Source organism: Pholcus phalangioides, unplaced genomic scaffold (assembly GCF_987345545.1).
Source record: "Pholcus phalangioides strain wild (caught in Gottingen) unplaced genomic scaffold, Ppha-v1.0 ptg000042l_1, whole genome shotgun sequence".
Taxonomy (NCBI): domain Eukaryota; kingdom Metazoa; phylum Arthropoda; class Arachnida; order Araneae; family Pholcidae; genus Pholcus; species Pholcus phalangioides.
In genome coordinates this window covers 6,329,809-6,347,627 of record NW_028301628.1, presented here as the reverse complement: position 1 = coordinate 6,347,627, position 17,819 = coordinate 6,329,809, and the positions used below count along the sequence as shown (strand labels likewise).

General features: G+C 42.6%; 41 non-coding genes and 14 pseudogenes across 41 annotated transcripts; all 55 read left to right on the top strand.

Annotated features, from left to right (window-relative positions):
- Window positions 1-61: 61 nt before the first annotated feature.
- On the top strand, window positions 62-180 carry LOC149064156 (5S ribosomal RNA). The gene has a single exon (XR_016196037.1). It is a non-coding gene; the product is annotated as a 5S ribosomal RNA (ribosomal RNA).
- Window positions 181-381: 201 nt separating this feature from the next.
- Window positions 382-499, top strand: LOC149064155 (5S ribosomal RNA; annotated as a pseudogene).
- A 201-nt stretch (window positions 500-700) lies between these two features.
- On the top strand, window positions 701-819 carry LOC149064154 (5S ribosomal RNA; annotated as a pseudogene).
- Window positions 820-1,020: 201 nt separating this feature from the next.
- Window positions 1,021-1,139, top strand: LOC149064153 (5S ribosomal RNA). Its single transcript, XR_016195866.1, has one exon. It is a non-coding gene; the product is annotated as a 5S ribosomal RNA (ribosomal RNA).
- A 203-nt stretch (window positions 1,140-1,342) lies between these two features.
- On the top strand, window positions 1,343-1,461 carry LOC149064152 (5S ribosomal RNA). Its single transcript, XR_016195784.1, has one exon. It is a non-coding gene; the product is annotated as a 5S ribosomal RNA (ribosomal RNA).
- Window positions 1,462-1,661: 200 nt separating this feature from the next.
- On the top strand, window positions 1,662-1,780 carry LOC149064151 (5S ribosomal RNA). Its single transcript, XR_016195818.1, has one exon. It is a non-coding gene; the product is annotated as a 5S ribosomal RNA (ribosomal RNA).
- Window positions 1,781-1,981: 201 nt separating this feature from the next.
- LOC149064150 (5S ribosomal RNA) lies at window positions 1,982-2,100 on the top strand. Its single transcript, XR_016196047.1, has one exon. It is a non-coding gene; the product is annotated as a 5S ribosomal RNA (ribosomal RNA).
- A 201-nt stretch (window positions 2,101-2,301) lies between these two features.
- On the top strand, window positions 2,302-2,420 carry LOC149064149 (5S ribosomal RNA). Its single transcript, XR_016196008.1, has one exon. It is a non-coding gene; the product is annotated as a 5S ribosomal RNA (ribosomal RNA).
- A 201-nt stretch (window positions 2,421-2,621) lies between these two features.
- LOC149064148 (5S ribosomal RNA) lies at window positions 2,622-2,740 on the top strand. Its single transcript, XR_016195913.1, has one exon. It is a non-coding gene; the product is annotated as a 5S ribosomal RNA (ribosomal RNA).
- A 201-nt stretch (window positions 2,741-2,941) lies between these two features.
- Window positions 2,942-3,059, top strand: LOC149064147 (5S ribosomal RNA; annotated as a pseudogene).
- A 201-nt stretch (window positions 3,060-3,260) lies between these two features.
- LOC149064146 (5S ribosomal RNA) lies at window positions 3,261-3,379 on the top strand. The gene has a single exon (XR_016196036.1). It is a non-coding gene; the product is annotated as a 5S ribosomal RNA (ribosomal RNA).
- Window positions 3,380-3,580: 201 nt separating this feature from the next.
- On the top strand, window positions 3,581-3,698 carry LOC149064145 (5S ribosomal RNA; annotated as a pseudogene).
- Window positions 3,699-3,899: 201 nt separating this feature from the next.
- On the top strand, window positions 3,900-4,018 carry LOC149064144 (5S ribosomal RNA; annotated as a pseudogene).
- Window positions 4,019-4,219: 201 nt separating this feature from the next.
- On the top strand, window positions 4,220-4,338 carry LOC149064143 (5S ribosomal RNA). Its single transcript, XR_016195865.1, has one exon. It is a non-coding gene; the product is annotated as a 5S ribosomal RNA (ribosomal RNA).
- Window positions 4,339-4,541: 203 nt separating this feature from the next.
- Window positions 4,542-4,660, top strand: LOC149064142 (5S ribosomal RNA). Its single transcript, XR_016195773.1, has one exon. It is a non-coding gene; the product is annotated as a 5S ribosomal RNA (ribosomal RNA).
- Window positions 4,661-4,860: 200 nt separating this feature from the next.
- On the top strand, window positions 4,861-4,979 carry LOC149064141 (5S ribosomal RNA). Its single transcript, XR_016195806.1, has one exon. It is a non-coding gene; the product is annotated as a 5S ribosomal RNA (ribosomal RNA).
- Window positions 4,980-5,180: 201 nt separating this feature from the next.
- LOC149064140 (5S ribosomal RNA) lies at window positions 5,181-5,299 on the top strand. The gene has a single exon (XR_016195887.1). It is a non-coding gene; the product is annotated as a 5S ribosomal RNA (ribosomal RNA).
- Window positions 5,300-5,500: 201 nt separating this feature from the next.
- Window positions 5,501-5,618, top strand: LOC149064139 (5S ribosomal RNA; annotated as a pseudogene).
- A 201-nt stretch (window positions 5,619-5,819) lies between these two features.
- On the top strand, window positions 5,820-5,938 carry LOC149064138 (5S ribosomal RNA). Its single transcript, XR_016195912.1, has one exon. It is a non-coding gene; the product is annotated as a 5S ribosomal RNA (ribosomal RNA).
- Window positions 5,939-6,139: 201 nt separating this feature from the next.
- LOC149064137 (5S ribosomal RNA) lies at window positions 6,140-6,258 on the top strand. Its single transcript, XR_016196080.1, has one exon. It is a non-coding gene; the product is annotated as a 5S ribosomal RNA (ribosomal RNA).
- A 201-nt stretch (window positions 6,259-6,459) lies between these two features.
- LOC149064136 (5S ribosomal RNA) lies at window positions 6,460-6,578 on the top strand. Its single transcript, XR_016195989.1, has one exon. It is a non-coding gene; the product is annotated as a 5S ribosomal RNA (ribosomal RNA).
- A 201-nt stretch (window positions 6,579-6,779) lies between these two features.
- Window positions 6,780-6,898, top strand: LOC149064135 (5S ribosomal RNA). The gene has a single exon (XR_016195892.1). It is a non-coding gene; the product is annotated as a 5S ribosomal RNA (ribosomal RNA).
- Window positions 6,899-7,099: 201 nt separating this feature from the next.
- LOC149064134 (5S ribosomal RNA) lies at window positions 7,100-7,218 on the top strand. The gene has a single exon (XR_016196005.1). It is a non-coding gene; the product is annotated as a 5S ribosomal RNA (ribosomal RNA).
- A 201-nt stretch (window positions 7,219-7,419) lies between these two features.
- LOC149064133 (5S ribosomal RNA) lies at window positions 7,420-7,538 on the top strand (annotated as a pseudogene).
- A 201-nt stretch (window positions 7,539-7,739) lies between these two features.
- LOC149064132 (5S ribosomal RNA) lies at window positions 7,740-7,858 on the top strand. The gene has a single exon (XR_016195762.1). It is a non-coding gene; the product is annotated as a 5S ribosomal RNA (ribosomal RNA).
- Window positions 7,859-8,058: 200 nt separating this feature from the next.
- Window positions 8,059-8,177, top strand: LOC149064131 (5S ribosomal RNA). Its single transcript, XR_016196069.1, has one exon. It is a non-coding gene; the product is annotated as a 5S ribosomal RNA (ribosomal RNA).
- A 200-nt stretch (window positions 8,178-8,377) lies between these two features.
- LOC149064130 (5S ribosomal RNA) lies at window positions 8,378-8,495 on the top strand (annotated as a pseudogene).
- A 201-nt stretch (window positions 8,496-8,696) lies between these two features.
- On the top strand, window positions 8,697-8,815 carry LOC149064129 (5S ribosomal RNA). Its single transcript, XR_016195957.1, has one exon. It is a non-coding gene; the product is annotated as a 5S ribosomal RNA (ribosomal RNA).
- Window positions 8,816-9,016: 201 nt separating this feature from the next.
- Window positions 9,017-9,135, top strand: LOC149064128 (5S ribosomal RNA). Its single transcript, XR_016195904.1, has one exon. It is a non-coding gene; the product is annotated as a 5S ribosomal RNA (ribosomal RNA).
- A 199-nt stretch (window positions 9,136-9,334) lies between these two features.
- On the top strand, window positions 9,335-9,453 carry LOC149064127 (5S ribosomal RNA). The gene has a single exon (XR_016195864.1). It is a non-coding gene; the product is annotated as a 5S ribosomal RNA (ribosomal RNA).
- Window positions 9,454-9,654: 201 nt separating this feature from the next.
- Window positions 9,655-9,773, top strand: LOC149064126 (5S ribosomal RNA). Its single transcript, XR_016196062.1, has one exon. It is a non-coding gene; the product is annotated as a 5S ribosomal RNA (ribosomal RNA).
- A 200-nt stretch (window positions 9,774-9,973) lies between these two features.
- LOC149064125 (5S ribosomal RNA) lies at window positions 9,974-10,092 on the top strand (annotated as a pseudogene).
- Window positions 10,093-10,293: 201 nt separating this feature from the next.
- LOC149064124 (5S ribosomal RNA) lies at window positions 10,294-10,412 on the top strand. Its single transcript, XR_016195986.1, has one exon. It is a non-coding gene; the product is annotated as a 5S ribosomal RNA (ribosomal RNA).
- Window positions 10,413-10,612: 200 nt separating this feature from the next.
- Window positions 10,613-10,731, top strand: LOC149064123 (5S ribosomal RNA). Its single transcript, XR_016196006.1, has one exon. It is a non-coding gene; the product is annotated as a 5S ribosomal RNA (ribosomal RNA).
- Window positions 10,732-10,932: 201 nt separating this feature from the next.
- LOC149064122 (5S ribosomal RNA) lies at window positions 10,933-11,051 on the top strand. Its single transcript, XR_016195878.1, has one exon. It is a non-coding gene; the product is annotated as a 5S ribosomal RNA (ribosomal RNA).
- A 201-nt stretch (window positions 11,052-11,252) lies between these two features.
- LOC149064121 (5S ribosomal RNA) lies at window positions 11,253-11,371 on the top strand. The gene has a single exon (XR_016195876.1). It is a non-coding gene; the product is annotated as a 5S ribosomal RNA (ribosomal RNA).
- Window positions 11,372-11,571: 200 nt separating this feature from the next.
- On the top strand, window positions 11,572-11,690 carry LOC149064120 (5S ribosomal RNA; annotated as a pseudogene).
- Window positions 11,691-11,898: 208 nt separating this feature from the next.
- On the top strand, window positions 11,899-12,017 carry LOC149064119 (5S ribosomal RNA). Its single transcript, XR_016195961.1, has one exon. It is a non-coding gene; the product is annotated as a 5S ribosomal RNA (ribosomal RNA).
- A 201-nt stretch (window positions 12,018-12,218) lies between these two features.
- Window positions 12,219-12,337, top strand: LOC149064118 (5S ribosomal RNA). The gene has a single exon (XR_016195810.1). It is a non-coding gene; the product is annotated as a 5S ribosomal RNA (ribosomal RNA).
- Window positions 12,338-12,546: 209 nt separating this feature from the next.
- Window positions 12,547-12,665, top strand: LOC149064117 (5S ribosomal RNA). The gene has a single exon (XR_016195856.1). It is a non-coding gene; the product is annotated as a 5S ribosomal RNA (ribosomal RNA).
- Window positions 12,666-12,866: 201 nt separating this feature from the next.
- On the top strand, window positions 12,867-12,985 carry LOC149064116 (5S ribosomal RNA). Its single transcript, XR_016195983.1, has one exon. It is a non-coding gene; the product is annotated as a 5S ribosomal RNA (ribosomal RNA).
- A 200-nt stretch (window positions 12,986-13,185) lies between these two features.
- On the top strand, window positions 13,186-13,304 carry LOC149064115 (5S ribosomal RNA). The gene has a single exon (XR_016195980.1). It is a non-coding gene; the product is annotated as a 5S ribosomal RNA (ribosomal RNA).
- A 200-nt stretch (window positions 13,305-13,504) lies between these two features.
- LOC149064114 (5S ribosomal RNA) lies at window positions 13,505-13,623 on the top strand. The gene has a single exon (XR_016195960.1). It is a non-coding gene; the product is annotated as a 5S ribosomal RNA (ribosomal RNA).
- A 201-nt stretch (window positions 13,624-13,824) lies between these two features.
- Window positions 13,825-13,943, top strand: LOC149064113 (5S ribosomal RNA). Its single transcript, XR_016195808.1, has one exon. It is a non-coding gene; the product is annotated as a 5S ribosomal RNA (ribosomal RNA).
- Window positions 13,944-14,152: 209 nt separating this feature from the next.
- LOC149064112 (5S ribosomal RNA) lies at window positions 14,153-14,271 on the top strand. Its single transcript, XR_016195855.1, has one exon. It is a non-coding gene; the product is annotated as a 5S ribosomal RNA (ribosomal RNA).
- Window positions 14,272-14,472: 201 nt separating this feature from the next.
- LOC149064111 (5S ribosomal RNA) lies at window positions 14,473-14,591 on the top strand. The gene has a single exon (XR_016195982.1). It is a non-coding gene; the product is annotated as a 5S ribosomal RNA (ribosomal RNA).
- Window positions 14,592-14,791: 200 nt separating this feature from the next.
- On the top strand, window positions 14,792-14,910 carry LOC149064110 (5S ribosomal RNA). The gene has a single exon (XR_016195978.1). It is a non-coding gene; the product is annotated as a 5S ribosomal RNA (ribosomal RNA).
- A 200-nt stretch (window positions 14,911-15,110) lies between these two features.
- Window positions 15,111-15,229, top strand: LOC149064109 (5S ribosomal RNA). Its single transcript, XR_016195959.1, has one exon. It is a non-coding gene; the product is annotated as a 5S ribosomal RNA (ribosomal RNA).
- A 201-nt stretch (window positions 15,230-15,430) lies between these two features.
- On the top strand, window positions 15,431-15,549 carry LOC149064108 (5S ribosomal RNA; annotated as a pseudogene).
- A 201-nt stretch (window positions 15,550-15,750) lies between these two features.
- On the top strand, window positions 15,751-15,869 carry LOC149064107 (5S ribosomal RNA). Its single transcript, XR_016195902.1, has one exon. It is a non-coding gene; the product is annotated as a 5S ribosomal RNA (ribosomal RNA).
- Window positions 15,870-16,069: 200 nt separating this feature from the next.
- Window positions 16,070-16,188, top strand: LOC149064106 (5S ribosomal RNA; annotated as a pseudogene).
- Window positions 16,189-16,389: 201 nt separating this feature from the next.
- On the top strand, window positions 16,390-16,508 carry LOC149064105 (5S ribosomal RNA; annotated as a pseudogene).
- A 200-nt stretch (window positions 16,509-16,708) lies between these two features.
- On the top strand, window positions 16,709-16,827 carry LOC149064104 (5S ribosomal RNA). Its single transcript, XR_016195872.1, has one exon. It is a non-coding gene; the product is annotated as a 5S ribosomal RNA (ribosomal RNA).
- A 201-nt stretch (window positions 16,828-17,028) lies between these two features.
- On the top strand, window positions 17,029-17,147 carry LOC149064103 (5S ribosomal RNA). The gene has a single exon (XR_016195833.1). It is a non-coding gene; the product is annotated as a 5S ribosomal RNA (ribosomal RNA).
- A 200-nt stretch (window positions 17,148-17,347) lies between these two features.
- On the top strand, window positions 17,348-17,466 carry LOC149064102 (5S ribosomal RNA; annotated as a pseudogene).
- The last annotated feature ends 353 nt before the right edge of the window (window positions 17,467-17,819 follow it).

The following is a 17,819-nucleotide window of genomic DNA, read 5'->3' as shown; positions in this document are numbered from 1 at the left end:
ATTTCCGGTCCCTCTTTTGTTCTTTTTCTCTACTGATTTTTCCTTACTCCTTCACGTTATCGCCAACGGCCATACCATGTTGAATACACCGGTTCATGTTCGATCACCGAAGTTAAGCAACATCGGGCGCTGCTAGTACTTGGGTGGGTGACTACCTGGGAACACCGCGTGCTGTTGGCTCCTTGTTTTTCCTGCTGATACGAACAAGTAATACCACTGCCAATGAGAAAAATGATTTTTTAGAAAATGAAGAATCGTTGAAATTATCTCCGTTTATATGCATCAGCTCTAAGAAAAGGAACTTCATGGCGTGGTTTCGAATTTTCGGTCCCTCTTTTGTTCTTTTTCTCCACTGATTTTTCCTTACTCCTTCATGTCATCGCCAACGGCCATACCATGTGAATACACCGGTTCTCGTCCCATCACCGAAGTTAAGCAACATCGGGCGCTGCTAGTACTCGGGTGGGTGACCACTTGGGAACACCGCGTGCTGTTGGCTTCTTGTTTTTCCTGCTGATACGAACAAATAATACCACTGCTAATGAGAAAAATGATTTTTTACAAAATGAAGAATCGTTGAAATTATCTCCGTTTATATGCACCGGCTCTAAGAAAAGGAACTTCATGGCGTGGTTTCGAATTTCCGGTCCCTCTTTTGTTCTTTTTCTCCACTGATTTTTCCTTACTCCTTCACGTTATCGCCAACGGCCATACCATGTTGAATACACCGGTTCTCGTCCGATCACCGAAGATAAGCAACATCGGGCGCTGCTAGTAATCGGGTGGGTGACTACCTGGGAACACCGCGTGCTGTTGGCTCCTTGTTTTTCCTGCTGATACGAACAAGTAATACCACTGCCAATGAGAAAAATGATTTTTTAGAAAATGAAGAATCGTTGAAATTATCTCCGTTTATATGCATCAGCTCTAAGAAAAGGAACTTCATGGCGTGGTTTCGAATTTTCGGTCCCTCTTTTGTTCTTTTTCTCCACTGATTATTCCTTACTCCTTTACGTTATCGCCAACGGCCATACCATGTTGAATACACCGGTTCTCGTCCGATCACCGAAGTTAAGCAACATCGGGCGCTGCTAGTACTTGGGTGGGTGACTACCTGGGAACACCGCGTGCTGTTGGCTTCTTGTTTTTCCTGCTGATACGAACAAATAATACCACTGCTAATGAGAAAAATGATTTTTTAGAAAATGAAGAATCGTTGAAATTATCTCCGTTTATATGCATCAGCTCTAAGAAAAGGAACTTCATGGCGTGGTTTCGAATTTTCGGTCCCTCTTTTGTTCTTTTTCTCCATTAATTTTTTTCCTTACTCCTTTACGTTATCGCCAACGGCCATACCATGTTGAATACACCGGTTCTCGTCCGAACACCGAAGTTAAGCAACATCGGGCGCTGCTAGTACTTGGGTGGGTGACCACCTGGGAACACCGCGTGCTGTTGGCTCCTTGTTTCCCGCACTGATAAGAACAAATATTACCACTGCGAATGAGAAAAATGAATTTTACAGAATGAAGAATCGTTGAAATAATCTTCGTTTATATGCATCAGCTCTAAGAAAAGGAACTTCATGGCGTGGTTTCGAATTTCCGATACCTCTTTTGTTCTTTGTCTCCACTGATTTTTCCTTACTCCTTCACGTGATCGCCAACGGCCATACCATGTTGAATACACCGGTTCTCGTCCGATCACCGAAGTTAAGCAACATCGGGCGCTGCTAGTACTTGGGTGGGTGACCACATGGGAACACCGCGTGCCGTTGGCTCCTTGTTTTCCCTCCTGATACGAACAAATAATACCACTGGTAATGAGAAAAATGATTTTTTACAAAATGAAAAATCGTTGAAATTATCTCCGTTTATATGCATCAGATCTAAGAAAAGGATCTTCATATCGTGGTTTCGAATTTCCGATACCTCTTTTGTTCTTTGTCTCCACTGATTTTTCCTTACTCCTTCACGTGATCGCCAACGGCCATACCATGTTGAATACACCGGTTCTCGTCCCATCACCGAAGTTAAGCAACATCGGGCGCTGCTAGTACTCGGGTGGGTGACCACTTGGGAACACCGCGTGCTGTTGGCTTCTTGTTTTTCCTGCTGATACGAACAAATAATACCACTGCTAATGAGAAAAATGATTTTTTACAAAATGAAAAATCGTTGAAATTATCTCCGTTTATATGCATCAGATCTAAGAAAAGGAACTTCATATCGTGGTTTCGAATTTCCGATACCTCTTTTGTTCTTTGTCTCCACTGATTTTACCTTACTCCTTCACGTTATCGCCAACGGCCATACCATGTTCAATACACCGGTTCTCGTCCGATCACCGAAGTTAAGCAACATCGGGCGCTGCTAGTACTTGGGTGGGTGACTACCTGGGAACACCGCGTGCTGTTGGCTCCTTGTTTTTCCTGCTGATACGAACAAATAATACCACTGCCAATGAGAAAAATGATTTTTTAGAAAATGAAGAATCGTTGAAATTATCTCCGTTTATATGCATCAGCTCTAAGAAAAGGAACTTCATGGCGTGGTTTCGAATTTCCGGTCCCTCTTTTGTTCTTTTTCTCCCCAGATTATTCCTTACTCCTTCACGTTATCGCCAACGGCCATACCATGTTGAATACACCGGTTCACGTTCGATCACCGAAGTTAAGCAACATCGGGCGCTGCTAGTACTTGGGTGGGTGACTACCTGGGAACACCGCGTGCTGTTGGCTCCTTGTTTTTCCTGCTGATACGAACAAATAATACCACTGCCAATGAGAAAAATGATTTTTTAGAAAATGAAGAATCCTTGAAATTATCTCCGTTTATATGCATCAGCTCTAAGAAAAGGAACTTCATGGCGTGGTTTCGAATTTTCGGTCCCTCTTTAGTTCTTTTTCTCCACTGATTTTTCCTTACTCCTTCATGTTATCGCCAACGGCCATACCATGTGAATACACCGGTTCTCGTCCCATCACCGAAGTTAAGCAACATCGGGCGCTGCTAGTACTCGGGTGGGTGACCACTTGGGAACACCGCGTGCTGTTGGCTTCTTGTTTTTCCTGCTGATACGAACAAATAATACCACTGCTAATGAGAAAAATGATTTTTTACAAAATGAAGAATCGTTGAAATTATCTCCGTTTATATGCACCGGCTCTAAGAAAAGGAACTTCATGGCGTGGTTTCGAATTTCCGGTCCCTCTTTTGTTCTTTTTCTCTACTGATTTTTCCTTACTCCTTCACGTTATCGCCAACGGCCATACCATGTTGAATACACCGGTTCATGTTCGATCACCGAAGTTAAGCAACATCGGGCGCTGCTAGTACTTGGGTGGGTGACTACCTGGGAACACCGCGTGCTGTTGGCTCCTTGTTTTTCCTGCTGATACGAACAAGTAATACCACTGCCAATGAGAAAAATGATTTTTTAGAAAATGAAGAATCGTTGAAATTATCTCCGTTTATATGCATCAGCTCTAAGAAAAGGAACTTCATGGCGTGGTTTCGAATTTTCGGTCCCTCTTTTGTTCTTTTTCTCCACTGATTTTTCCTTACTCCTTCATGTCATCGCCAACGGCCATACCATGTGAATACACCGGTTCTCGTCCCATCACCGAAGTTAAGCAACATCGGGCGCTGCTAGTACTCGGGTGGGTGACCACTTGGGAACACCGCGTGCTGTTGGCTTCTTGTTTTTCCTGCTGATACGAACAAATAATACCACTGCTAATGAGAAAAATGATTTTTTACAAAATGAAGAATCGTTGAAATTATCTCCGTTTATATGCACCGGCTCTAAGAAAAGGAACTTCATGGCGTGGTTTCGAATTTCCGGTCCCTCTTTTGTTCTTTTTCTCCACTGATTTTTCCTTACTCCTTCACGTTATCGCCAACGGCCATACCATGTTGAATACACCGGTTCTCGTCCGATCACCGAAGATAAGCAACATCGGGCGCTGCTAGTAATCGGGTGGGTGACTACCTGGGAACACCGCGTGCTGTTGGCTCCTTGTTTTTCCTGCTGATACGAACAAGTAATACCACTGCCAATGAGAAAAATGATTTTTTAGAAAATGAAGAATCGTTGAAATTATCTCCGTTTATATGCATCAGCTCTAAGAAAAGGAACTTCATGGCGTGGTTTCGAATTTTCGGTCCCTCTTTTGTTCTTTTTCTCCACTGATTATTCCTTACTCCTTTACGTTATCGCCAACGGCCATACCATGTTGAATACACCGGTTCTCGTCCGATCACCGAAGTTAAGCAACATCGGGCGCTGCTAGTACTTGGGTGGGTGACTACCTGGGAACACCGCGTGCTGTTGGCTTCTTGTTTTTCCTGCTGATACGAACAAATAATACCACTGCTAATGAGAAAAATGATTTTTTAGAAAATGAAGAATCGTTGAAATTATCTCCGTTTATATGCATCAGCTCTAAGAAAAGGAACTTCATGGCGTGGTTTCGAATTTTCGGTCCCTCTTTTGTTCTTTTTCTCCATTAATTTTTTTCCTTACTCCTTTACGTTATCGCCAACGGCCATACCATGTTGAATACACCGGTTCTCGTCCGAACACCGAAGTTAAGCAACATCGGGCGCTGCTAGTACTTGGGTGGGTGACCACCTGGGAACACCGCGTGCTGTTGGCTCCTTGTTTCCCGCACTGATAAGAACAAATATTACCACTGCGAATGAGAAAAATGAATTTTACAGAATGAAGAATCGTTGAAATAATCTTCGTTTATATGCATCAGCTCTAAGAAAAGGAACTTCATGGCGTGGTTTCGAATTTCCGATACCTCTTTTGTTCTTTGTCTCCACTGATTTTTCCTTACTCCTTCACGTGATCGCCAACGGCCATACCATGTTGAATACACCGGTTCTCGTCCGATCACCGAAGTTAAGCAACATCGGGCGCTGCTAGTACTTGGGTGGGTGACCACATGGGAACACCGCGTGCCGTTGGCTCCTTGTTTTCCCTCCTGATACGAACAAATAATACCACTGGTAATGAGAAAAATGATTTTTTACAAAATGAAAAATCGTTGAAATTATCTCCGTTTATATGCATCAGATCTAAGAAAAGGATCTTCATATCGTGGTTTCGAATTTCCGATACCTCTTTTGTTCTTTGTCTCCACTGATTTTTCCTTACTCCTTCACGTGATCGCCAACGGCCATACCATGTTGAATACACCGGTTCTCGTCCGATCACCGAAGTTAAGCAACATCGGGCGCTGCTAGTACTTGGGTGGGTGACCACATGGGAACACCGCGTGCTGTGGGCTCCTTGTTTTCCCTCCTGATACGAACAAATAATACCACTGCTAATGAGAAAAATGATTTTTTACAAAATGAAAAATCGTTGAAATTATCTCCGTTTATATGCATCAGATCTAAGAAAAGGAACTTCATATCGTGGTTTCGAATTTCCGATCCCTATTTTGTAATTTTTCTCCACTAATTTTTAATTACTCCTTCATGTTATCGCCAACGGCCATACCATGTGAATACACCGGTTCTCGTCCCATCACCGAAGTTAAGCAACATCGGGCGCTGCTAGTACTCGGGTGGGTGACCACTTGGGAACACCGCGTGCTGCTGGCTTCTTGTTTTCCCTGCTGATACGAACATATAATACCACTGCTAATGAGAAAAATGATTTTTTACAAAATGAAGAATCGTTGAAATTATCTCCGTTTATATGCACCGGCTCTAAGAAAAGGAACTTCATGGCGTGGTTTCGAATTTCCGGTCCCTCTTTTGTTCTTTTTCTCCACTGATTATTCCTTACTCCCTCACGTTATCGCCAACGGCCATACCATGTTGAATACACCGGTTCACGTTCGATCACCGAAGTTAAGCAACATCGGGCGCTGCTAGTACTTGGGTGGGTGACTACCTGGGAACACCGCGTGCTGTTGGCTCCTTGTTTTTCCTGCTGATACGAACAAATAATACCACTGCCAATGAGAAAAATGATTTTTTAGAAAATGAAGAATCGTTGAAATTATCTCCGTTTATATGCATCAGCTCTAAGAAAAGGAACTTCATGGCGTGGTTTCGAATTTTCGGTCCCTCTTTTGTTCTTTTTCTCCACTGATTTTTCCTTACTCCTTCACGTGATCGCCAACGGCCATACCATGTTGAATACACCGGTTCTCGTCCGATCACCGAAGTTAAGCAACATCGGGCGCTGCTAGTACTTGGGTGGGTGACCACATGGGAACACCGCGTGCTGTTGGCTCCTTGTTTTCCCTCCTGATACGAACATATAATACCACTGCTAATGAGAAAAATGATTTTTTACAAAATGAAAAATCGTTGAAATTATCTCCGTTTATATGCATCAGATCTAAGAAAAGGAACTTCATATCGTGGTTTCGAATTTCCGATACCTCTTTTGTTCTTTGTCTCCACTGATTTTTCCTTACTCCTTCACGTTATCGCCAACGGCCATACCATGTTGAATACACCGGTTCACGTTCGATCACCGAAGTTAAGCAACATCGGGCGCTGCTAGTACTCGGGTGGGTGACCACTTGGGAACACCGCGTGCTGCTGGCTTCTTGTTTTCCCTGCTGATACGAACATATAATACCACTGCTAATGAGAAAAATGATTTTTTACAAAATGAAGAATCGTTGAAATTATCTCCGTTTATATGCACCGGCTCTAAGAAAAGGAACTTCATGGCGTGGTTTCGAATTTCCGGTCCCTCTTTTGTTCTTTTTCTCCACTGATTATTCCTTACTCCCTCACGTTATCGCCAACGGCCATACCATGTTGAATACACCGGTTCTCGTCCGTTCACCGAAGTTAAGCAACATCGGGCGCTGCTAGTACTTGGGTGGGTGACCACATGGGAACACCGCGTGCTGTTGGCTCCTTGTTTTCCCTCCTGATACGAACATATAATACCACTGCTAATGAGAAAAATGATTTTTTACAAAATGAAAAATCGTTGAAATTATCTCTGTTTATATGCATCAGATCTAAGAAAAGGAACTTCATATCGTGGTTTCGAATTTCCGATACCTCTTTTGTTCTTTGTCTCCACTGATTTTTCCTTACTCCTTCACGTTATCGCCAACGGCCATACCGTGTTCAATACACCGGTTCTCGTCCGATCACCGAAGTTAAGCAACATCGGGCGCTGCTAGTACTTGGGTGGGTGACTACCTGGGAACACCGCGTGCTGTTGGCTCCTTGTTTTTCCTGCTGATACGAACAAATAATACCACTGCCAATGAGAAAAATGATTTTTTAGAAAATGAAGAATCGTTGAAATTATCTCCGTTTATATGCATCAGCTCTAAGAAAAGGAACTTCATGGCGTGGTTTCGAATTTCCGGTCCCTCTTTTGTTCTTTTTCTCCCCTGATTATTCCTTACTCCTTCACGTTATCGCCAACGGCCATACCATGTTGAATACACCGGTTCTCGTCCGATCACCGAAGATAAGCAACATCGGGCGCTGCTAGTAATTGCGTGGGTGACCACTTGGGAACACCGCGTGCTGTAAGCTTCTTGTTTTTCCTGCTGATACGAACAAATAATACCACTGCTAATGAGAAAAATGATTTTTTAGAAAATGAAGAATCGTTGAAATTATCTCCGTTTATATGCATCAGCTCTAAGAAAAGGAACTTCATGGCGTGGTTTCGAATTTTCGGTCCCTCTTTTGTTCTTTTTCTCCACTGATTTTTCCTTACTCCTTCACGTTATCGCCAACGGCCATACCATGTTGAATACACCGGTTCTCGTCCGAACACCGAAGTTAAGCAACATCGGGCGCTGCTAGTACTTGGGTGGGTGACCACCTGGGAACACCGCGTGCTGTTGGCTCCTTGTTTCCCGCACTGATAAGAACAAATATTACCACTGCGAATGAGAAAAATGAATTTTACAGAATGAAGAATCGTTGAAATAATCTTCGTTTATATGCATCAGCTCTAAGAAAAGGAACTTCATGGCGTGGTTTCGAATTTCCGATACCTCTTTTGTTCTTTGTCTCCACTGATTTTTCCTTACTCCTTCACGTGATCGCCAACGGCCATACCATGTTGAATACACCGGTTCTCGTCCGATCACCGAAGTTAAGCAACATCGGGCGCTGCTAGTACTTGGGTGGGTGACCACCTGGGAACACCGCGTGCTGTTGGCTCCTTGTTTTTCCTGCTGATACGAACAAATAATACCACTGCGAATGAGAAAAATGAATTTTACAGAATGAAGAATCGTTGAAATAATCTTCGTTTATATGCATCAGCTCTAAGAAAAGGAACTTCATGGCGTGGTTTCGAATTTCCGATACCTCTTTTGTTCTTTGTCTCCACTGATTTTTCCTTACTCCTTCATGTTATCGCCAACGGCCATACCATGTGAATACACCGGTTCTCGACCCATCACCGAAGTTAAGCAACATCGGGCGCTGCTAGTACTTGGGTGGGTGACCACCTGGGAACACCGCGTGCTGTTGGTTCTTTGTTTTCCGCACTGATACGAACAAATAATACCACTGCTAATGAGAAAAATGATTTTTTACAAAATGAAGAATCGTACAAATAATCTTCGTTTATATGCATCAGCTCTAAGAAAAGGAAGTTCATGGCGTGGTTTCGAATTTCCCGTCCCTCATTTGTTCTTTTTGTCCACTGATTTTTCCTTACTCCTTCACGTTATGGCCAACGGCCATACCATGTTGAATACACCGGTTCTCGTCCGATCACCGAAGTTAAGCAACATCGGGCGCTGCTAGTACTTGGGTGGGTGACCACCTGGAAACACTGCGTGTTGTTGGCTCCTTGTTTTTCCTGCTGATACCAACAAATAATACCACTGCTAATGGGAAAAATTATTTTTTACAAAATGAAGAATCGTTGAAATTATCTCCGTTTATATGCATCCGCTCTAAGAAAAGGAACTTCATGGCGTGGTTTCGAATTTTCGGTCCCTCTTTTGTTCTTTTTCTCCACTGATTTTTCCTTACTCCTTCACGTGATCGCCAACGGCCATACCAAGTTGAATACACCGGTTCTCGTCCGATCACCGAAGTTAAGCAACATCGGGCGCTGCTAGTACTCGGGTGGGTGACCACTTGGGAACACCGCGTGCTGTTGGCTTCTTGTTTTTCCTGCTGACACGAACAAACAATACCACTGCTAATGAGAAAATGATTTTTTCAAAATGAAGAATCGTTGAAATTATCTCCGTTTATATGCACCAGCTCTAAGAAAAGGAACTTCATGGCGTGGTTTCGAATTTCCGGTCCCTCTTTTGTTCTTTTTCTCCACTGATTATTCCTTACTCCTTCACGTTATCGCCAACGGCCATACCATGTTGAATACACCGGTTCTCGTCCGATCACCGAAGTTAAGCAACATCGGGCGCTGCTAGTACTTGGGTGGGTGACTACCTGGGAACACCGCGTGCTGTTGGCTCCTTGTTTTTCCTGCTAATACGAAAAAATAATACCACTGCCAATGAGAAAAATGATTTTTTAGAAAATGAAGAATCGTTGAAATAATCTTCGTTTATATGCATCAGCTCTAAGAAAAGGAACTTCATGGCGTGGTTTCGAATTTCCGATACCTCTTTTGTTCCTTGTCTCCACTGATTTTTCCTTACTCCTTCACGTTATCGCCAACGGCCATACCATGTTGAATACACCGGTTCTCGTCCGATCACCGAAGTTAAGCAACATCGGGCGCTGCTAGTACTTGGGTGGGTGACCACCTGGGAACACCGCGTGCTGTTGGCTCCTTGTTTTTCCTGCTGATACGAACAAATAATACCACTGCCAATGAGAAAAATGAATTTTACAAAATGAAGAATCGTTGAAATAATCTCCGTTTATATGCATCAGCCCTGAGAAAAGGAAGTTCATGGCGTGGTTTCGAATTTCCGATACCTCTTTTGTTCTTTGTCTCCACTGATTTTTCCTTACTCCTTCACGTTATCGCCAACGGCCATACCATGTTGAATACACCAGTTTTCGTCCGAGCACCGAAGTTGAGCAACATCGGGCGCTGCTTGTACTTGGGTGGGTGAACACCTGGGAACACCGCGTGCTGTTGGCTCCTTGTTTTTCCTACTGATACCAACAAGTAATACCACTGCCAATGACAAAAAATGAATTTTACAAAATTAATAATCGTTGAAATAATCTTCGTTTATATGCATCAGATCTAAGGAAACGAACTTCATGGCGTGGTTTCGAATTTCCGATCCCAATTTTGTTCTTTGTCTCCCCTGATTTTTCTTTACTCCTTCACGTTATCGCCAACGGCCATACCATGTTGAATACACCGGTTCTCGTCCGATCACCGAAGTTAAGCAACATCAGGCGCTGCTAGTACTTGGGTGGGTGATTACCTGGGAACACAGCGTGCTGTTGGCTCCTTGTTTTCCCTACTGATAAGAACAAATAATACCACTGCCAATGAGAAAAATTAATTTTACAAAATGAAGAATCGTTGAAATAATCTTCGTTTATATGCATCAGCTCTAAGAAAACGAACTTCGTGGCGTGGTTTCGAATTTCCGATACCTCTTTTGTTCTTTGTCTCCACTGATTTTTCCTTACTCCTTCACGTTATCGCCAACGGCCATACCATGTTCAATACACCGGTTCTCGTCCGATCACCGAAGTTAAGCAACATCGGGCGCTGCTAGTACTTGGGTGGGTGACTACCTGGGAACACCGCGTGCTGTTGGCTCCTTGTTTTTCCTGATGATACGAACAAATAATACCACTGCCAATGAGAAAAATGATTTTTTAGAAAATGAAGAATCGTTGAAATTATCTCCGTTTATATGCATCAGCTCTAAGAAAAGGAACTTCATGGCGTGGTTTCGAATTTTCGGTCCCTCTTTTGTTCTTTTTCTCCACTGATTTTTCCTTACTCCTTCACGTGATCGCCAACGGCCATACCATGTTGAATACACCGGTTCTCGTCCGATCACCGAAGTTAAGCAACATCGGGCGCTGCTAGTACTTGGGTGGGTGACCACATGGGAACAACGCGTGCTGTTGGCTTCTTGTTTTTCCTGCTGATACGAACAAATAATACCACTGCCAATGAGAAAAATGATTTTTTAGAAAATGAAGAATCGTTGAAATAATCTTCGTTTATATGCATCAGCTCTAAGAAAAGGAACTTCATGGCGTGGTTTCGAATTTCCGATACCTCTTTTGTTCTTTGTCTCCACTGATTTTTCCTTACTCCTTCACGTTATCGCCAACGGCCATACCATGTTGAATACACCGGTTCTCGTCCGATCACCGAAGTTAAGCAACATCGGGCGCTGCTAGTACTTGGGTGGGTGATCACCTGGGAACACCGCGTGCTGTTGGCTCCTTGTTTTTCCTGCTGATACGAACAAATAATACCACTGCCAATGAGAAAAATGAATTTTACAAAATGAAGAATCGTTGAAATAATCTCCGTTTATATGCATCAGCCCTGAGAAAAGGAAGTTCATGGCGTGGTTTCGAATTTCCGATACCTCTTTTGTTCTTTGTCTCCACTGATTTTTCCTTACTCCTTCATGTTATCGCCAACGGCAAAACCATGTTGAATACACCAGTTTTCGTCCGATCACCGAAGTTGAGCAACATCGGGCGCTGCTTGTACTTGGGTGGGTGACCACCTGGGAACACCGCTTGCTGTTGGCTCCTTGTAACCTTGTTTTCCCTACTGATAAGAACAAATAATACCACTGCGAATGAGAAAAATGAATTTTACAAAATGAAGAATCGTTGAAATAATCTTCGTTTATATGCATCAGATCTAAGAAAAGGAACTTCATGGCGTAGTTTCGAATTTCCAATCCCTATTTTGTAATTTTTCTCCACTCATTTCTAATTACTCCTTCACGTTATCGCCAACGGCCATACCATGTTGAATACACCGGTTCTCGTCCGATCACCGAAGTTAAGCAACATCGGGCGCTGCTAGTACTTGGGTGGGTGAACACCTGGGAACACCGCGTGCTGTTGGCTCCTTGTTTTCCCTACTGATAAGAACAAATAATACCACTGCCAATGAGAAAAATGATTTTTTACAAAATGAAGAATCGTTGAAATAATCTTAGTTTATATGCATCAGCCCTGAGAAAAGGAACTTCATGGCGTTGTTTCGAATTTCCGATCCCTATTTTGTTCTTTGTCTCCACTGATTTTTCCGTACTCCTTCACGTGATCGCCAACGGCCATACCATGTTGAATACACCGGTTCTCGTCCGAACACCGAAGTTAAGCAACATCGGGCGCTGCTAGTACTTAAGTGGGTGACCACCTGGGAACACCGCGTGCTGTTGGCTCCTTGTAACCTTGTTTTCCCTACTGATAAGAACAAATAATACCACTGCCAATGAGAAAAATGATTTTTTACAAAATGAAGAATCGTTGAAATTATTTCCGTTTATATGCATCAGATCTAAGAAAATTAACTTCTTGGCGTAGTTTCGAATTTCCAATCCCTATTTTGTAATTTTTCTCCTCTCATTTTTAATTACTCCTTCACGTTATCGCCAACAGCCATACCATGTTGAATACACCGGTTCTCGTCCGATCACCGAAGTTAAGCAACATCGGGCGCTGCTAGTACTTGGGTGGGTAACCACCTGGGAACACCGCGTGCTGTTGGCTCCTTGTTTTTCCTACTGATACGAACAAATAATACCACTGCCAATGAGAAAAATGATTTTTTACAAAATGAGGAATTGTTGAAATTAAATCCGTTTATATGCATCAGATCTAAGAAAAGGAACTTCTTGGCGTAGTTTCGAATTTCCAATCCCTATTTTGTAATTTTTCTCCACTCATTTTTAATTACTTCTTTACGTTATCGCCAACAGCCATACCATGTTGAATACACCGGTTCTCGTCCGATCACCGAAGTTAAGCAACATCGGGCGCTGCTAGTACTTGGGTGGGTGAACACCTGGGAACACCGCGTGCTGTTGGCTCCTTGTTTTCCCTACTGATAAGAACAAATAATACCACTGCCAATGAGAAAAATGAATTTTACAAAATGAAGAATCGTTGAAATAATCTTCGTTTATATGCATCAGCTGTAAGAAAAAGAACATCGTGGCGTGGTTTCGAATTTTCGTTCCCTCTTTTGTTCTTTTTCTCCACTGATTTTTCCTTACTCCTTCACGTGATCGCCAACGGCCATACCATGTTGAATACACCGGTTCTCGTCCGATCACCGAAGTTAAGCAACATCGGGCGCTGCTAGTACTTGGGTGGGTGAACACCTGCGAACACCACGTGCTGTTGGCTCCTTGTTTTCCCTACTGATAAGAACAAATAATACCACTGCCAATGAGAAAAATGAATTTTACAAAATGAAGAATCGTTGAAATAATCTTCGTTTATATGCATCAGATCTAAGAAAAGGAACTTCATGGCGTAGTTTCGAATTTCCAATCCCTATTTTGTAATTTTTCTCCACTCATTTCTAATTACTCCTTCACGTTATCGCCAACGGCCATACCATGTTGAATACACCGGTTCTCGTCCGATCACCGAAGTTAAGCAACATCGGGCGCTGCTAGTACTTGGGTGGGTGAACACCTGGGAACACCGCGTGCTGTTGGCTCCTTGTTTTCCCTACTGATAAGAACAAATAATACCACTGCCAATGAGAAAAATGATTTTTTACAAAATGAAGAATCGTTGAAATAATCTTAGTTTATATGCATCAGCCCTGAGAAAAGGAACTTCATGGCGTTGTTTCGAATTTCCGATCCCTATTTTGTTCTTTGTCTCCACTGATTTTTCCTTACTCCTTCACGTGATCGCCAACGGCCATACCATGTTGAATACACCGGTTCTCGTCCGAACACCGAAGTTAAGCAACATCGGGCGCTGCTAGTACTTAAGTGGGTGACCACCTGGGAACACCGCGTGCTGTTGGCTCCTTGTAACCTTGTTTTCCCTACTGATAAGAACAAATAATACCACTGCCAATGAGAAAAATGATTTTTTACAAAATGAAGAATCGTTGAAATTATTTCCGTTTATATGCATCAGATCTAAGAAAATTAACTTCTTGGCGTAGTTTCGAATTTCCAATCCCTATTTTGTAATTTTTCTCCTCTCATTTTTAATTACTCCTTCACGTTATCGCCAACAGCCATACCATGTTGAATACACCGGTTCTCGTCCGATCACCGAAGTTAAGCAACATCGGGCGCTGCTAGTACTTGGGTGGGTAACCACCTGGGAACACCGCGTGCTGTTGGCTCCTTGTTTTTCCTACTGATACGAACAAATAATACCACTGCCAATGAGAAAAATGATTTTTTACAAAATGAGGAATTGTTGAAATTAAATCCGTTTATATGCATCAGATCTAAGAAAAGGAACTTCTTGGCGTAGTTTCGAATTTCCAATCCCTATTTTGTAATTTTTCTCCACTCATTTTTAATTACTTCTTTACGTTATCGCCAACAGCCATACCATGTTGAATACACCGGTTCTCGTCCGATCACCGAAGTTAAGCAACATCGGGCGCTGCTAGTACTTGGGTGGGTGAACACCTGGGAACACCGCGTGCTGTTGGCTCCTTGTTTTCCCTACTGATAAGAACAAATAATACCACTGCCAATGAGAAAAATGAATTTTACAAAATGAAGAATCGTTGAAATAATCTTCGTTTATATGCATCAGCTGTAAGAAAAAGAACATCGTGGCGTGGTTTCGAATTTTCGTTCCCTCTTTTGTTCTTTTTCTCCACTGATTTTTCCTTACTCCTTCACGTGATCGCCAACGGCCATACCATGTTGAATACACCGGTTCTCGTCCGATCACCGAAGTTAAGCAACATCGGGCGCTGCTAGTACTTGGGTGGGTGAACACCTGCGAACACCACGTGCTGTTGGCTCCTTGTTTTCCCTACTGATAAGAACAAATAATACCACTGCCAATGAGAAAAATGAATTTTACAAAATGAAGAATCGTTGAAATAATCTTCGTTTATATGCATCAGATCTAAGAAAAGGAACTTCATGGCGTAGTTTCGAATTTCCAATCCCTATTTTGTAATTTTTCTCCACTCATTTCTAATTACTCCTTCACGTTATCGCCAACGGCCATACCATGTTGAATACACCGGTTCTCGTCCGATCACCGAAGTTAAGCAACATCGGGCGCTGCTAGTACTTGGGTGGGTGAACACCTGGGAACACCGCGTGCTGTTGGCTCCTTGTTTTCCCTACTGATAAGAACAAATAATACCACTGCCAATGAGAAAAATGATTTTTTACAAAATGAAGAATCGTTGAAATAATCTTAGTTTATATGCATCAGCCCTGAGAAAAGGAACTTCATGGCGTTGTTTCGAATTTCCGATCCCTATTTTGTTCTTTGTCTCCACTGATTTTTCCTTACTCCTTCACGTGATCGCCAACGGCCATACCATGTTGAATACACCGGTTCTCGTCCGATCACCGAAGTTAAGCATCATCAGGCGCTGCTAGTACTTGGGTGGGTGAACACCTAGGAAAACCGCGTGCAGTTGGCTCCTTGTTTTTCCTACTGACAAGAACAAATAATACATCTGCCAATGAGAAAAATGATATTTTACAAAATGAAGAATCGTTGAAATTATCTCCGTTTATATGCATCAGATCTAAGAAAAGGAACTTCATGGCGTAGTTTCGAATTTCCAATCCCTATTTTGTAATTTTTCTCCACTGATTTTCAATTACTCCTTCACGTTATCGCCAACGGCCATACCATGTTGAATTCACCGGTTCTCGTCCGATCACCGAAGTTAAACAACATCGGGCGCTGCTAGTACTTAGGTGGGTGACCACCTGGGAACACCGCGTGCTGTTGGCTCCTTGTTTTCCCTACTGATAAGAACAAATAATGCCACTGCCAATGAGAAAAATGAATTTTACAAAATGAAGAATCGTTGAAATAATCTTCGTTTATATGCATCAGCTCTAAGAAAAAGAACATCGTGGCGTTGTTTCGAATTTTCGGTCCCTCTTTTCTTCTTTTTCTCCACTGATTTTTCCTTACTCCTTCACGTGATCGCCAACGGCCATACCATGTTGAATACACCGGTTGTCGTCCGATCACCGAAGTTAAGCAATATCCGGCGCTGCTAATACTTGGGTGGGTGACCACTTGGGAACACCGCGTGCTGTTGGCTCCTTCTTTTTCCTGCTGATACGAACAAATAATTCCACTGCCAATGAGAAAAATGATTTTTTACAAAATGAAGAATCGTTGAAATTATCTCCGTTTATATGCATCAGATCTAAGAAAAGGAACTTCTTGGCGTAGTTTCGAATTTCCAATCCCTATTTTGTAATTTTTCTCCACTGATTTTTAATTACTCCTTCACGTTATCGCCAACGGCCATACCATGTTGAATACACCGGTTCTCGTCCGATCACCGAAGTTAAGCAACATCCGGCGCTGCTAATACTTGTGTGGGTGACCACCTGGGAACACCGCGTGCTGTTGGTTCCTTGTTTTTCCTGCTGATACGAACAAATAATTCCACTGCCAATGAGAAAATTATTTTTTACAAAATGAAGAATCGTTGAAATTATCTCCGTTTATATGCATCAGATCTAAGAACAGGAACTTCTTGGCGTAGTTTCGAATTTCCAATCCCTATTTTGTAATTTTTCTCCACTCATTTTTAATTACTCCTTCCCGTTATCGCCAACAGCCATACCATGTTGAGTACACCGGTTCTCGTCCGATCACCGAAGTTAAGCAACATCGGGCGCTGCTAGTACTTGGGTGGGTGACCACCTGGGAACACCGCGTGCTGTTGGCTCCTTGTTTTTCCTACTGATACGAACAAATAATACCACTGCCAATGAGAAAAATGATTTTTTACAAAATGAGGAATCGTTGAAATTAAATCCGTTTATATGCATCAGATCTAAGAAAAGGAACTTCATGGCGTGGTTTCGAATTTCCGATCCCTATTTTGTAATTTTTCTCCACTGATTTTTAATTACTCCTTCACGTTATCGCCAACGGCCATACCATGTTGAATACACCGGTTCTCGTCCGATCACCGAAGTTAAGCAACATCGGGCGCTGCTAGTACTTGGGTGGGCGACCACCTGGGAACACCGCGTGCTGTTGGCTCCTTGTTTTTCCTACTGATAAGAACAAATAATACCACTGCCAATGAGAAAAATGAATTTTACAAAATGAAGAATCGTTGAAATAATCTTCGTTTATATGCATCAGCTCTAAGAAAAGGAACATCGTGGCGTGGTTTCGAATTTTCGGTCCCTCTTTTGTTCTTTTTCTCCACTGATTTTTCCTTACTCCTTCACGTTATCGCCAACGGCCATACCATGTTGAATACACCGGTTCTCGTCCGATCACCGAAGTTAAGCAACATCCGGGGCTGCTAATACTTGGGTGGGTGACCACCTGGGAACACCGCGTGCTGTTGGCTCCTTGTTTTTCCTGCTGATACGAACAAAAAATTCCACTGCCAATGAGAAAAATGATTTTTTACAAAATGAAGAATCGTTGAAATTATCTTCGTTTATATGCATCAGATCTAAGAAAAGGAACAAAATCATTTTTTCGATACGTCAATAATGGATGTAAGGGGACAGTTGGCCCCCTCTCGATAGGAGGCTCAAAAGTAGAGAGCAATGTAGGCATGTGTAGTGCTTTCAATGACTTTTTCGCGTCGGTTTTTAATGGAGATAATGATATTCGATATACGGGTGTTGCATGGGGTAATAAAACGCTCAACGATATTCAAGTGGAAGACGTGGAGGTCCTAAATCTTCTAAGAAA